We start from the raw sequence: 14,769 nt of genomic DNA, 5'->3' as shown, positions 1-14,769 counted from the left end.
ACTAAATAGTGTGGCACGAAGCAATGAAGCAATTCACGTGCTCGGAATGCGGGAGCATCAGTAGGTGCCATGGGACCGTCCCGGAACTCGAGATTTAGGCGCTGCGATGAATCCGTGTTGCATCTTCGCATTCATCAAGTACCAGAAGAAGAAGGTTTCCGACTTTAAATACATGCAATACCGTATTGCTTCACAGGAGTGCGCTACTGCCCGCCTTCCTAGCCTCGGGACATGCGGAAATGGCAAGCTGCATGAGCACATTTTGCGACCTTCTGAATTACATGTGAAAAAAGAAGGCATGGAGGTTGTGATGATCACTGAAATCAAGTGAGGTGGTTAGCTCGCATTAAGCGCTCGCTTCTTGATTTCTGTTACTTGCTATACCTAATATTTATGTACCATAGTAAGCACAGCGCCTACCTTATGGGGATCTCTAAGCATAAGTACTGACGTTTTGACCTGTACCTCACCGAGTTTTTCCTGACTGACAGCCTATCTAATTCATGCTAAATTCACGAAGAGATAGAGAAAGAAACAGGAGAGAGGAAAGGCAGGGAGGTTAATCAGACGGGCGTCCGCTTTGCTACCCTACACTGTGAGAGGGGATCATCATCATCATCATCATCATCATCATCATCATCATCATCAGCCTGGTTACGCCCACTGCAGGGCAAAGGCCTCTCCCATATTTCTCCAACAGCCCCGGTCATGTACTAATTGTGGCCATGCCGTCCCTGCAAACTTCTTATAGGGATGTAGAGAGGGGATATAGGGATGAAAATGGATATGTGAGAGAGAGAGATAGAGAAAGAAAGAAAGAAAGGAAGAAAGAAAGATAGAAAGAGAGAAAGAAAGAAAGAAAGAAAGAAAGAAAGAAAGAAAGAAAGAAAGAAAGAAAGAAAGAAAGAAAGAAAGCACTGTTTTTCGCATATCTCGCGAAGACCTGTCGACTAGAGTTACTGCAGTAAAGCTTTCGTGGCTTTCTTTGTCATCGACGCGCACGACCATGGTTCAAGGATCTTCAGTTCCTGAAGTGGTCCAGAGTCCAGACTGTTCGATCGTAACGGGGACAGAGACACACAATGTGCTCAATCATGTCTGTTGTTCCACAAGAGTCACACATGGGCGTAGCCCCCCCTCCCCCCCATTTATATGCGGAACGAGTAAGCCTTGGTAAATGCCATGCCACTCTAACCCAGAGGCAGCGCAACAATGTTGCCTCTAAGCGGGCCACTATTGGTGGCGCTTGTAGCTTTAGGGATGGATTAAGCGTATGAAGATGATATTTCGGGAGGCTCGGAGAAGCCCAATATTTCTGTATCATATCTTTAGCCACGAATTAAAGATTTCATGCAGCGTCGGTTCTGGATAAGGGGATCGGAACTGGTTGAGCTCCTACATTGGTGGATCGCGTGGCTTCATCGCCGAGGTCATTAACAACAATGCCGGCATGTACAGGCAGCAATTGAAATATTGCATGCCCTTTAGCGATAGCTTGATAACTGCCCTCTCTTACCTCATATACCGGCTGCTCATGAGTCCTGTGATATATAGTAAAATGCAGATTTTGTGCTTTAGAGTAGCAAAAAACGACCTATTTCCGATGTGCCTCTTGCAAGAGCTATTTTATAGCGGCACGGACAGCAGCAAGCTCCGCCGCCGCTGATGTCATTTGTGATAGTTTGAATTTGATTGTAGTTTGCGTAGCCGGAATGACAACGGCAACTGAAGAGCTGCTAGACCGAACCATCAATACAGAAACGTATTCGGTCCCCGTACGTCTCATTCATTAATAGTATTGTCATTTATTTTAGTGCACTTTTTGCATGATAGGCCTTCTACTTCACACCCGGAATATTCAGGTGTAGTTTGTTGTGCTGGAGACACCAAAAGGGCAATAAAGGCCTTGCTACTGGTGTGTATCCTGATGGGAGAAAATCTTGACGGCAGATAACTGCAGAAAACGTGGCACGAAGTCTCTGCTAGGCCAAAAACGCGATATTGTGATCTGTGACGAGGGGAATATGACGAAGATGTGCCCTGAGACAATCCGCCGTAACGTATGTTTGGATAGGATAATCTTTGGCGAGATCATTTGTAGCAGATGTCCAAGCGCGGCGACGAAGTCCTAAACACGTGCGTAATGTTTGGCCCTGTAAACTCTCCAATGAGCGTACATTTGACTTGCACATACTGGACAACAGTGGAAGGCTGTAACGCAGAAATCCTACAAATAGGTTTCTGTACAACTGAAGCACGGGATGTACAGATGTGCCTCATGTCTTCCCGCACATGAAGCTCAGTACATGAGCAATCGACGCCAATTTTTTCTTCAGGTACGCCCAATGAAGACTCCACAAAAGACTGCGGTCAATTATTGCACCCAAGAATGGCTAGGTCGTTCCATAAACGAGAAGAAAGGGGGTTAACCGAGGGGCCCGATTTTTATTAGCCATATCATAAGAAACCAACAAATAACAAATTACATATAACAAACAACAAATAACAAAAAACAAATGTTGGCTACTTATCATAGGTGTTTGCAGAAATTATAGTGTGCCCATAAACGGAGGTTGACTATGGCGTGATATGTTTACGTGTAAATGAAAATACACGCACATTTCTCAGTCGACATAGTCTACCTTTGTGCTTGAAGTTAGACTAATTTCATGTTTGCTTGCTGCCTGCCGCAATCGCGCGCGCACCGGAAGGAGAGGAACCGGGCGCGCACCCGCGCGCGCACACACACACACGCGCACGCACGCACACGCACACGCACATGTCGCATGCGCTCGCAGCGCCATCAGTGTCTGATCGTTGCTGCGTTTCGATTTTTTTTAATAGGAAATCAAACATGTTGTCACCCAGCTATTACACCTAAAACAGTTTACCACCGACAGATTGGCAAAAAAACGTCTGCCTTTAGCGATGGCTGGTCCTCGGAGAGCGCGCGCGCAACCACGAACTTCGTCGTTCTCGCCTTAAGGGTCCCGTGTCATCACGTGCAAACTTATATATGAAGTATTAATATGAAGTAGATTAAACTATTTTTAATAAAAGCGGTTAATATATATAAAAACGATGTCTGTCGACTCTAGGCAAAATATTTATAAGATTATCTAAGCGCGTACGTTGCTACGATGCCGAGCCGAAGCAATCCAAACATACGTTTGGTAAACTGTAGTTAGGCGTCTCGAGCAGCATAATCCGTTGCGGTCTCTGTTTTGTTTATTTAGAGCCTCCTGCAAATTTTGACATGGCGCCGTTGCGGCAACAGCGTGCCAATGTGTGCTCGGCGACCAACTTCTTTACCACGTCGGCAGTGAAATGCATCCGTGCACACGCACACGCCGGCGCAGCCATGGGCGGCTTGGCTCGGCTGGTCTCGCTTCTCGTAAGTTCTCGCACACCACGAGAGTCAAGTGGGTAACGTGATCTCTTAGGGGCAGCGATGTCTTCGGCCGCCCCAACAACCCAAAGACGCAAGTAGACGTAGTGGTGTGCGCATGCGCAGTATTGTCGCCACGAGTTCTTGCGTACGCAAGCCGCTTGCGTCCCCTAAACTGAAACTCTCTGTTATCAATGTTTTATGCCGCATTCTAATAATATTCGGGGTTTTACGTGCCAAAACCACTTTCTGATTATGAGGCACGCCGTAGTGGAGGACTCCGGAAATTTCGACCACCTGGGGTTCTTTAACGTGCACCTAAATCTAAGCACACGGGTGTTTTCGCATTTCGCCCCCATCGAAATGCGGCCGCCGTGGCCGGGATTCGATCCCGCGACCTCGTGCTCAGCAGCCCAACACCATAGCCACTGAGCAACCACGGCGGGTATGCCGCATTCTTTGCAAATATAGCATTTTAGTATTGCCTTAACTGAACTCCTACTACGTTAGGATGTGTCCTCCACGCTCGTCCTCTCCTCGTCACGCATGATCGTGCGTTACGAGGGGCCTTAAGTTCTTTCCCCCCAACAGGTGGTGTCAGTAGCGACACGCCGCCAGTTTTCCCGGCGTATCCATAGTTGGAGAAGCAGCAGCCGTTTATCGACTCCAGGTTGTGTAGTACTTTGATGCACTTTTAAAGGGTGTGCAAAAGCAGCAATTGATGTGTTCTCAAGTAAAGTGTAACCCTTGTCAGAAACCGGAAAGTCTGATGGCAACGTGCACTTCAACTGGACGAGGTTGACGTAAGGATGCTAAAGAAACCAGACAGAAGCCTCAGTCCTTGACGACTCTAAGCAACTCCAATGTAATAAATTTCTTCGAAGACTGACGAATCGCTGTAGTACGAGCAAACAAATCTTTACAGAAGCAATGCTCCATATTTGTATTAGCATGAACGAATTGCGCAACGATCAGTCAGTGTTGTCACTTTGTGCTTCTGCGACAAGGCCAATTCTTGTAATAATCGGATCCTACCTGTTGCTGGTTTGAACCCTTTTGGGAGGCCATGGATAAGGTTACAGCTTTTATTTTCAGCAAATGCAACGTAATCTTGAGCCAGCGATGAATGTGCATTGTCTACGATTGTCCCCACAACAGTGGCACCCTTTTCAAGTTCCGAGCTCTTCATCGAGGGAGGTGTGCGAGCGACAGCATCGAAAAGTTTTGCTCAACAATTGCCGCCTTTGCTCGCATTTGTGCATCACCAAAACAACCTGAAATAATTGATCAAGACATTACCAAGATGTAGCGTATTAATCTACCCGGGATGCTGCAGACTGGTATACAAATAGGACCGGCTATAGCGTTATGTTGAATAGACATCTAAATAAAGGATTGGGCCATTTTCGTGCTTACCGAGGAAGGACCGGCATTTAAAATCCAAGTTGTCAGAAAAGTATCCCCATGCGGGGCATTAAGCACACTTTTTTAATTGAATTTAAAAGGAGTTTACTTATCAGATCATAAAATGAGACCAAGAACAAATGGCAAAGCCTGGCGAAGGTCGTTGTTCCGAATAGTTTGGTAGTGTTAAATTCAGGGCTACAAAATGGAAACACCAGCGGAGCACTGTAACAGTGACAGCTCATATAGAGAAACCACAAAGTGACATCATAGAAATCAAGGGAAGAAAAGACAGGCCGAAGAGAGAGAATACAATAAAGTTTAAGTAGGATAAGTTTATTACATGACGCGAACTTAAAAACCATGACTATATGCGCAAGTTACAGAGAGCAAGAAATCAAACAGCATGTACCCGATAGGCTACACAAAGATAATGCCAATCTGAATTGAAATTTCTCGGAAATTTTTTGAAACATTATTAGCGGAATAAAAGAGTTGTTTTGTACGATTCAGGAGCGCAGGCACTTTATAGGTTACGTGTTGTGGTTCATAGTATGTTCTTGTTCTCAGGATTTACACACGCGTGTGCGAAATACATAATCGTCCCAAACTGGACCCGATGCCCTTTAAGGATACCCACTGGAGCTCCAACATTTTGCAACGCTTGGTATCACTAGCAACCTTTATATGACTACCTTTCCCCCTTTACTGAACAAACACACAAGTGTGTCATAACTTTGAATTCATCTATCTAGTGCAAAGCAGCTATTGGAGCGCGTTTTATTCAACTCGTACACAGCACCACAAGAATACGAAAACAGGGTTTGCGGCGCTCCTTCTCAAAACCACAAATCAAGTGTAACCTACGATAAGGCGTCAGCCTGGATTTAGTTGATTTCAGGTACTCGCTAAGAATTCCCAGATGCAAACCCGCACAGAGCAGGGAAACGCAATTTAAACGAAGTTTTGAAATAAATTTCGACGTCATAACTCGAGCAGACGGTGGTCGCTGAAGACCTGGAGTTCAAAGTTAAATGTTTTGTGGCGTTTTGTCATGCAGTGGTCGTTTGCAGTTATACAGAGTAAAGAAAGGGCAAACAAATGCCCATAGCGCTGTAATTATTGGCGATGTCCTTGCTTATTCAACATAGAGGTTCCTTCTGTTGTAACCCGACATCCTACTAATAATCGTAAAGCGTCCTCATTGCACCATCAGGTACGCTGAAAGATGGCGGGAAATCGAAGAGCTGCATGAAATTATGGGCAATGTTTTGAGCACGCCTACACGTTCACTACTGCGCCTAATACTTGCTCATGTATTCATGACAGTTTTGTCTTGCATCTAGTACAGTTTATTTACTACATTAAGAAAGCCGCCGTTTCACCCGAAAGGCGAAGAATCGATTGCGATAGCAAATTAGTACACAGCTATACGAAGTAAGGATAGTAGCTTAATCGGTCATATAAACTCGTAAACATTCGCTTGCTGACTAAACTAACAGGCATTGTGTCACGCGCGCATAGGCAAACATAAACACATCTCACTCGGTGAGCGCACACACTCGCTGTCAAAACGGTGGCGTGCGGAAGAGACGGCAGCAATAGCGAGTGAAATGACCTGCGTGCTGCCTCTTGTTTCAACAGAAACTAAGCGGCAAGAACACAGCACGCGCGAAGCTACGAGCCCCCGGCGAACCTAGACTCTGCACTTATCGCACATCGCTTTCAAGATAAAGCCCGCGTGGCCGCACACGGCCGCGCCATACGCTGCAGACGCCGAACTAGAACGCCCCTCCCCCCTCCCCTCAGTGCCTTGCGCGCGACGGAAGACGGCGCGCTTCCTCCCCGCTTTCCTCCCTTGAGAGCGCAACATTCAGCCGCCATCGTGGGCGCTGGTGAAAGCGTGCGAAGGTGACTTCGCACGCTTTCACTCGAACATACAGCATACGGCGCGCGGCCGCGATGTTATCGCTCTTGGACTTTCACGGAACATCACGCCAACGGCAACGACAGTAATGCGCCTGTAGTGTCCGTATAATTGCTATCGCAAAATAAGTGTTCCGGGGCCTGTTTCAGCGCTTCGCAAAACCACAAACCTAGTATAACCAACGAAAAGGCATCGGTCTGCGTTCAGATGACTTCAAATGCTCGCTCGTTCTAATTGTTTGAACGTTCTTTCAACAGAAGGAAAATAATGATTAACTCGATCAGTGCACATCTTGGAATCTTGTGTGAAGCAAAGGCTTCGCAAAGCGGTTAATCAAATGCTAAATATGCTCATTTCATTCCTGCGTCTTTGGCGCTGCCATGATAGAAGTATTCGTGTGATTGTGGCCCAATGGTTATAGAACTGGGCTGCTTTATTTGTGCTACACAATGTGGCAACTCTTATATTGTCTTGTATTTCTCCCTTTCTTCTTAATTATTTGAAATGTACCGCCCGCTTCTTGGCCAATCTTCCGTTATGATTAAGCGTCAAGGTATAGAAATCACCATGATTATCAACACGCGGCGATCATCCCAAAAAGCTAGTCGGCGTTGTGACTTTATAAGTATACGTGCGATTGTGGTCTAATGATTAGAGCATCAGGCTGCTGTGCTGGGGGTCTGATGCTCGACACCAGCATCTGCCGCCTACTTCAACTTTCTTTAAGTATTACCAATTCGGCGATGCAGCAGCGGTGGCAGCACCCAGGTAATAGCCACGGCCAGGAAAGTCCGGGAGATTAGCAAAGAAAGCTTCGCATTAAAAAGCGTAGTCGCCGTTGTTGCATTTATGCCACCAACGACGGTCATAAGGTACGTGTAGGCGATATTGTGCGGTCAACTTTGGGAGAAGTATTACTCCGCAAATTCAGCATCGAACAGGAGCTTTCAGAAGACAGCTTTCTACAATGTAGTTCATAAAGCGACACGCGCAGACCAGGCAGCGCCAAACAGCTCGCACAGGCCAGGTGCGGTGCACGACTTCAGAAGGCGCATGGAGAGGCCATAGACTCGGCCTCTCCAGATTGATGTGGCTGTTACCAGCGCAGCCACTTGCATTTCTTAAGTGTGCATGCATGCATGCACGTGACATCATAGTGCAGCAGGTCTACACGCAGATGGCAATGTGGTAACCGTAATATGGTGACGCTGATATGCATAATGTGGTGGCGCAGTAAACCGCTTTGTTTCCTTTTCCCATTGTATATTATGAACGATGATGTGGCTGCAACTCGCTTAAAGTTAGGCTATCTTCCTATGTCTTATCGTAATTGATGAAAGGAAAGCCATGTATTCAGATTTACCCTTCTTTTTTGATGAACAAGACGGACGATGCTTTCCCATGCAAGACGCAATTTTATTTTACTCTACAACGCGAAATATATCACTTGCCGCATCTCTAGATGCCTCATTATCGCCCACGACAAGTTCTCCCTATCTTCCGCACAATTCAGAACGAATCGGAGCCTTTTAACCGCCTTGTTTCAGTACAGGTATTTCTCTATATAACTCTCTGTAACACGTCGTTGCCTGGAGTGTTTAGTAACCCACTGACTCTTTCTATTTTAGCCACATTTAGTTCTCTGTGTTATGAAACAAAAACAGCGGGCAGGTAAAGCTTTCTGCGCAACGGTAATTTCTCATAAGGCATAACAAAGGTAGGCTCGTGGAGACTACGTGGTGACACCGCAAAAAACTGCATTGATTCTCCCTTTCTCGCGTTACACAGCTACAATGCGACGATTAGTTGAACATATCATATATCCTGCAATACTATTCCTTTCTGTCTCAAGTATGCAAGGTAGAAGGTTGATACTGTTTAGCGCACGTTACGTTTGGGAAACGCAAACCATCGAGCAATGCATGGTAGGATTACGTTAAAAAATTAAAATAAACTAATACACTAGAAAAATCAATGTTCATGTGAAGTGCAAGGTATTGGTCTCAATATCGCTTTCGCTGCCTGCGTCTAAAGATTTGCAACCGTGGAAAACATTAGTCACACCAAATAAAGACTCGACATGACCATAGGCTTTTCTCTGCTGATATTCTTTAATGAAGAGCCATTAATGATTGCTCATTGTTGCCAAATACACTGGATAAAAACGATATACAATCATGAGTCAAGCAAAGAATGAAGCAATGTTGCTCCGGCAAGAAGGAATAAGGGGTTTCGAGGGGCTCAATCTTTTGTTCGTCACAGCCATTTCAAGTGACATACAACGAAGCCACAGAAAGGATAGCGGAAATTAACATTTATGTTTGGTTGAAATGCGGAAATCATCAGGTGAAGGGAAATGAAAGTGGACGAAAGGATAACTTGCCGCAGGTGAACCACGGCCACATCCCTGCATTACACATACGTCGTTTACCGATTAAGCTTGTAATTTTAAACGTAGTTCTTAGTCCAATTAGCATTAAGAAAAGAAAAAAGAGCTAATTAATATACGTCGGAGTTTTATCTTTGGAAGCCGGGGTCAAATGACGTCATTAGAGAATGCTCGCATTTATTTTGTTGGGTATAACTTTCGAAGTTACGTACAGCTCCAATTTGCTCTCACCGCTTGACAAATGTAATAATAATAATAATAATAATAATAATAATAATAATAATAAGTTTGTAGAATGAAGCATATGTGAATTATTAGGAAGTAATGAAAGGCACTGACACATGATTATGTATTCGCCGTTTAACGATGCGAAAAGCAGGTACAAAGAAAAGAAATATTTCACATTGTGCTTTTCTTCTGTGCTGTACTGCTCTCTCATAGCGAGCTACAATAAGAGGCCAGCTCACATCTAGCAATTAACAAATCAAAGTAATTTTTTATATTTTTTTTACATTTCATGACGTAGTTTGAATTTACGGAAGTCTGAAACTGATACCTTCAGCATCAGATTTACAGCGTACGACAGGTGCAGAAATTTTGGGATCCGCGCAAAATGGTGCTCAGAGAGCTAAAGAAAATGCTGGTTTGATGTTTTTCTTCTACATGACCATGGGAAGAATTTCACACATGCAAGCATTGGCTTGTGACGCCAAGATGAATGACGTTGTTCATAAAACGATAACCAAGGAGTGCCAATAGCTAGTTCAGAGAAGAATCTATGGCGAGTTATACAATCCAGAATTGCAGTTGTGGATTGGGAATCACTTCTCTATCAATCCAAGCAGTAGCGACTAAAGTAGATATTGAGACGTCACCACCCCCTCAATGTCTCTGTGCTTTTCGTTGTACTAAGAAAATTACGGAATAATGCCACATTTCATTGCAACCCTTTGTTAGAAGGCAGCTTTAGTGCAAAAGTGGTTAATTGAGTGTTAGCTAAATTAAACAAATGTTACCATTACGTCGGACATTTGTGTTCAGGCAGAATATTCTTTTTTACCGGTTCAAATTTCTTTTATAGCATCCTCTAACCCAATCAGGAAACAATACCAGGTGTGAAATTATTTTTTATCGCTAAACAAAACAGCGGTGAAGTGGTAACGTTACGACAGAAAAGCATCTCTTGTAGTGTCGCTGTAGCAATTCTGCAATGGTATGCAGGCCTATAGCATGACTATCTATTTGCAAAGCGAAAGCGAACAAATCAACTACTTTTAGGAAAGCAGATGCCCAAGCTCCTTGGCATTTGTTGCGTTCTTGTTCGTGGGTACTTCACATTTCCATCAGCCGTCCGTAACGCATTGAACATTTCAACTTGAGAAGTGATGGGATTGCTCCTTTGCTTCCACTGCCGTCCGCCCCAGGCTGCGGAACACACAGTTCAGCTGTGTTGCTTGCCGAAGCTGCGGGAACGGCAGGGTCCCGCGGAGTACGGAATCGAAACGGCGAAAGACAAATATGGCGATCCGGGTGAACCTTCGAAATTGAATTACGCCCAATCAATAGGCACGATGGAGGGTGCCCATTTTGTGCCCCGTAGTATATTCGGGCTGTGTGGAGCCGTTCCTCCCATCGGCTTTATAGCACTCCAAGTGGAAACAGTCCGTCTTCATGTTGTCTCAGTCCGTGCGGAAAACTGTACTCAAGTTAAGGATTCCTAGTCGTACAAGAAACAACTGTTGGAGCGCAGCCGGCCAACGAATAATCACACAAAGGAGTAGGAATGGAGGAAGCAGGCGCCGTGTATACGTTGGGAATCCGTGAGCTTAACCGTCCTCACCAAAGCACACAGACCACAGAGCGTGCGACCGGTGTTGACCCTTCAAATGTGGGCCCTTCAAATTCTGAGCAACTGCTGCGATGACGCAAACGGTATAGCGTCGGTAGTGATAGTAGCCGAGGAGTTGCTTAAAGCAGGAAAATCAGAGCTGTGATTACTCCTCCTGGCCTCTTCTTTCCTGTTCCATTGCTAGTTCCTGTATTACGAGTCTATCAGTCAGGAAACACTTCGAGCTACGAGCACAAGATATGAGGATCCCATCTTTGCTGGAGACGTGCTGCCAAGCTCAGTGTCACGGCTTGGAAACTTGGCTGTGGTGGGCCTTCCGAGGTGGGGGCGAAACACAGTCAGCGTACTCGTATGTTTGGCTGAGCCATAAGGGACCGTTGGTGCGCAAAATTAATCTAGAGCCTCTTCACTAGTTAGCCACCCCATTATCAGGTGCAGCTCTTCACCTCTGGCGTCTGCGAATAAATGCTAGTAACTAATTTTGAATGCCCCAAAAGCAAAGCGAAAAATAACCTCGCCCAAGAGTGCCTCCGGCTCAGATGGTGTGGTTGCCGGCGAGGCCCTGCCCCAGAAGACGCTGCCGGCGGCAATGTGCGCAATGGGCTGCACACCTCCTTCGGTAACATGTTTGGGCACGTCTCGCCGGGACAGGGAGCGACCTTTCCGTCAAGCGGTGCACCGCGGTGTCGCGCGCCCCTTGACACCCCAGTCGACGCGCGACTGTGAGGGGGCGTACGCTTGCGAACGCGTTTTTTTTTTCTCTCGCCGGGCAACCTTGACGTGCTTGGCTTCACAGGCGTCACGCGCAAAGGTAGCCGCGTAATTAGCGCCGCAATTAAGAGAGGTAACTTCCTTGCATCAATTGGAAGACTTCTCGCCTGGTTTTTCTCTGCGCTTGCTCACGAGACCGGAGTGTTCATTGGTTTTAAACGTCACGTACGCTGCGGTCACAATAAGTTTCGCCCTTCTCCATTTATTTTTTTTCTTTCCTCTCTCTCATGTCACCTAATGAGTTCGACAGTCTTGCAGGTCAGCACTTAGGCATGCATCAACTGCGTTCCGTATAAAGAAGGCGGCACCCCTGACTGTTCTCCTTCTTGTTTTCACTGCATGCTGCGCTTTCGTGTCGCTGCCGAGCGACTCGCGATTCGGTTGAACCACGCCAAAATAAGCTGGACGGGAGAATCCCTCCGTAGTCAGTGGAACAATAATATGGCTTGATATAGATTTCTGGCGCCCTATGTAACTGCTTTAAATTTACAAACGTACGCTCGCATCGCAAATGCGCTCTACGCATTGAGACTAAGTTCATTACAGGAGTTTATCTTCTCAAAACAAGGGCTTTTTGATGGACTGTTGCGTAGAAATCGATTACTCCGTTCTGAGCTAGCACTCAGTCTTACTGAAAAAGCATTGAAGTAAAGGTAGCGACTGCCATTAAGTTTATTTTTTTCTGCTGCAGCAAGATATTGCTGGAGTTATTTAAGGTTACGCATTATCAATGGTCCACCAATCAGCTCATTTTAACAATAAATGATAGATTTTCATCAGCTTCATTTTCTTCGGCACTAAAGTTATAGATGTAATAAATATTTATTGATCAAGATGGTCTGGCACTGAAATAAGAGCGACCTTGAATGTCATTTATCTTTGTTTTCCCTGCTAATGAACTGATAAAATCTGACGATAGAAAGCTGATCAACTCTGGCGCAGGTATTATTTACACATGTAATAAAGGCAGCCAATACGACACAGCAAGCCATACTTGGCTTATGCGTTATTTTTGCCTCTTATATTTCCTTTTTCTCTTTTTTAATGGACAATTGTTAGTCAATTGGGTTTGTTTCTGATGTTTGAAATACTTGGCCCTGCGGCGGTGCCCAGTTTTCGCACCATCTAACCACTGAATAAGCCAGAAGAACCAGAGCAACAAGAACAGCAGTGGCACCAACGACAACAACAACAACAACAACAACAACCTGGAGTCATCAGAACGTATGGTGCAGCGAATGTCACGTCGGTCATATACTCCCGTTGTTATGCTTCCTTTCTGCGTCTAATGAGAAACTCTAATGCAGAGATATGAAGCTGTCTAACTAAACAATGTGGCACGAAATAGTGACTGCACGTCGCTTGGCCTCGTTCTCATAAAGCCCAAAGCCTCGGTATCCTTTCCTTTCATAGCGGGACTTTTAGCTTTATTTAAACGAGCCATTATAGCGTTGACTCCGTCAATTTGTTTCCTCATTTAATTGTTGATAGCGAATTCGCTGTCAAGTTTTTATGACATGTTGATCACCGCGTGTGGATCAAAGTTCCTTCACAAAGAGTCATAGAATGTAACGCGCATCAAGAGAGTACCTGAAGATGCTCCATTTCTGTGTGGGAATTTGTTCATGGTCTCTCGTGTGATAAAAGTTTTCAAACTACGGAAAGAAAAGTTGCGGCTTACCTTCCCTACGGGTGGCGCGCTGCGCGCTGGCCGCCGCCGCTTTCCAGTGTTGCCTACTTGGAGGCGATAAGCAGAGGGAAAATTTAAACTCAACAGCCGCAAGCGGGATTTAAGGAAACAGAGTTAAGGGGAGAGGAAAAAAAAAGTTGCCGCCTGCAAGAGTTCTTCACCGTTCTTCAGAGCCGACGTCCACTGCTCACTGCCACTTTCTGCAGAGTCCGCACTGGCGTCTCGCTTTGGGGCCCCGGGTCCGGCTGGTGTGCGCAGAAAAAGTTTCTCGCGCGCGCGGTGCCGCGCTCAGAGGGAGGAGAATAGGAGGGCGCCTATCGATTGCAGCTCAGAGTTGGGACGGTGCGCAGGGACCGACCGATCGGGCCGAGCATTCGAGCGGTGATGACGGGACCCCGTCGCCCCTGCGCTGCCGCTTCACGGCGCGCTCAGCGGATTGGATGGGGGAGGTGAGCCCGCAGTCAGCGCCCTCCCGGGGCGCCCGCCGCATCCTCGCGCGCCAAGATTCCTCCCGCGTCGTCCTCCGACGCGCTTGTATGTCCTTTGGCGGCAGCCTGCAAATGACGACCCCCCCCGCCCCCCAGACACCCATCGCATATTCCCCACTTCGGTATCTTGGACGCCCGTCGAAAAATACGAAAATAAAACATCTGCGGCTGCCGCTTCATTCGGCGTACCTTCTGTCCTCCGTGGTGCCACGAAAACACAAATAAAAAAAAAAGTAAGTACAGGCGATTTAGCGTGCGCCCGGAATGAAGCATTTCGATCAACGCCTGTCAGTGCCGTTATTCTGATCTGTTAATGAAGTTCTTTTCTAACGGCACACCAGTAAGCTCGGTGTCACTGCTCGCAAAACGTAAAAAGTCTGCTACAGGCGCTTCTGGAGCCCGTGCACGTCAAGCTAGCGCCATTATAATTCAAGAATCTTGCGTTTATTATGTTGATTTAAACGGAAATGAACTCTAAACTGTCCCGAGTAAACCAATATTTTCTTTATGTTGTTTCCTTTCAGTAACAAGTAACATCAATCACAGAAAAAGACAGAAGAAAGCAAAGGCACACGGGAGTGTCACTATGCTATATGCCAGCGTCGGGATGGCCACGGTGCATTTGGGAAAAATAATCGCGAAGTAAAGGCACCACAGAAGAGATCGCAAAGACAAGCGCACTGAAAGAAAAGCGTTTCTGCATAACGGCCACCAATTAAGCCTGCCAGAATATCGCAGCATTGCTTTTCATGCTTCATGAAGAGTTGAAATATCAGTTATCTGTACTATAGTCGTTAGAACTGCTCATTGCTTCCCCAAAACTTATTCTTCGTTTAACACGGTGGCGAGTCTTGCTATAACGG

At 46.0% G+C, this 14,769-nt stretch overlaps 1 protein-coding gene across 1 annotated transcript in view; it reads right to left on the bottom strand.

Moving 5' to 3' along the window:
• Window positions 1–13,757, bottom strand: part of LOC142560215 (dopamine receptor 2-like) — a 409,339-nt gene extending 395,582 nt beyond the window's left edge. Inside the window, exon 1 of the mRNA XM_075672162.1 lies at window positions 13,410–13,757. The gene's annotated coding sequence lies outside the window, so the exon portion shown is untranslated. The remainder of the gene's footprint in view (window positions 1–13,409) is intronic.
• Window positions 13,758–14,769: the final 1,012 nt, after the last annotated feature.

Source organism: Dermacentor variabilis, chromosome 1 (genome assembly GCF_050947875.1).
Source record: "Dermacentor variabilis isolate Ectoservices chromosome 1, ASM5094787v1, whole genome shotgun sequence".
In the NCBI taxonomy this organism is placed as follows: domain Eukaryota; kingdom Metazoa; phylum Arthropoda; class Arachnida; order Ixodida; family Ixodidae; genus Dermacentor; species Dermacentor variabilis.
The sequence above is the reverse complement of the archived record's forward strand: the minus strand, read 5'-3'. Positions and strand labels throughout refer to the sequence as shown.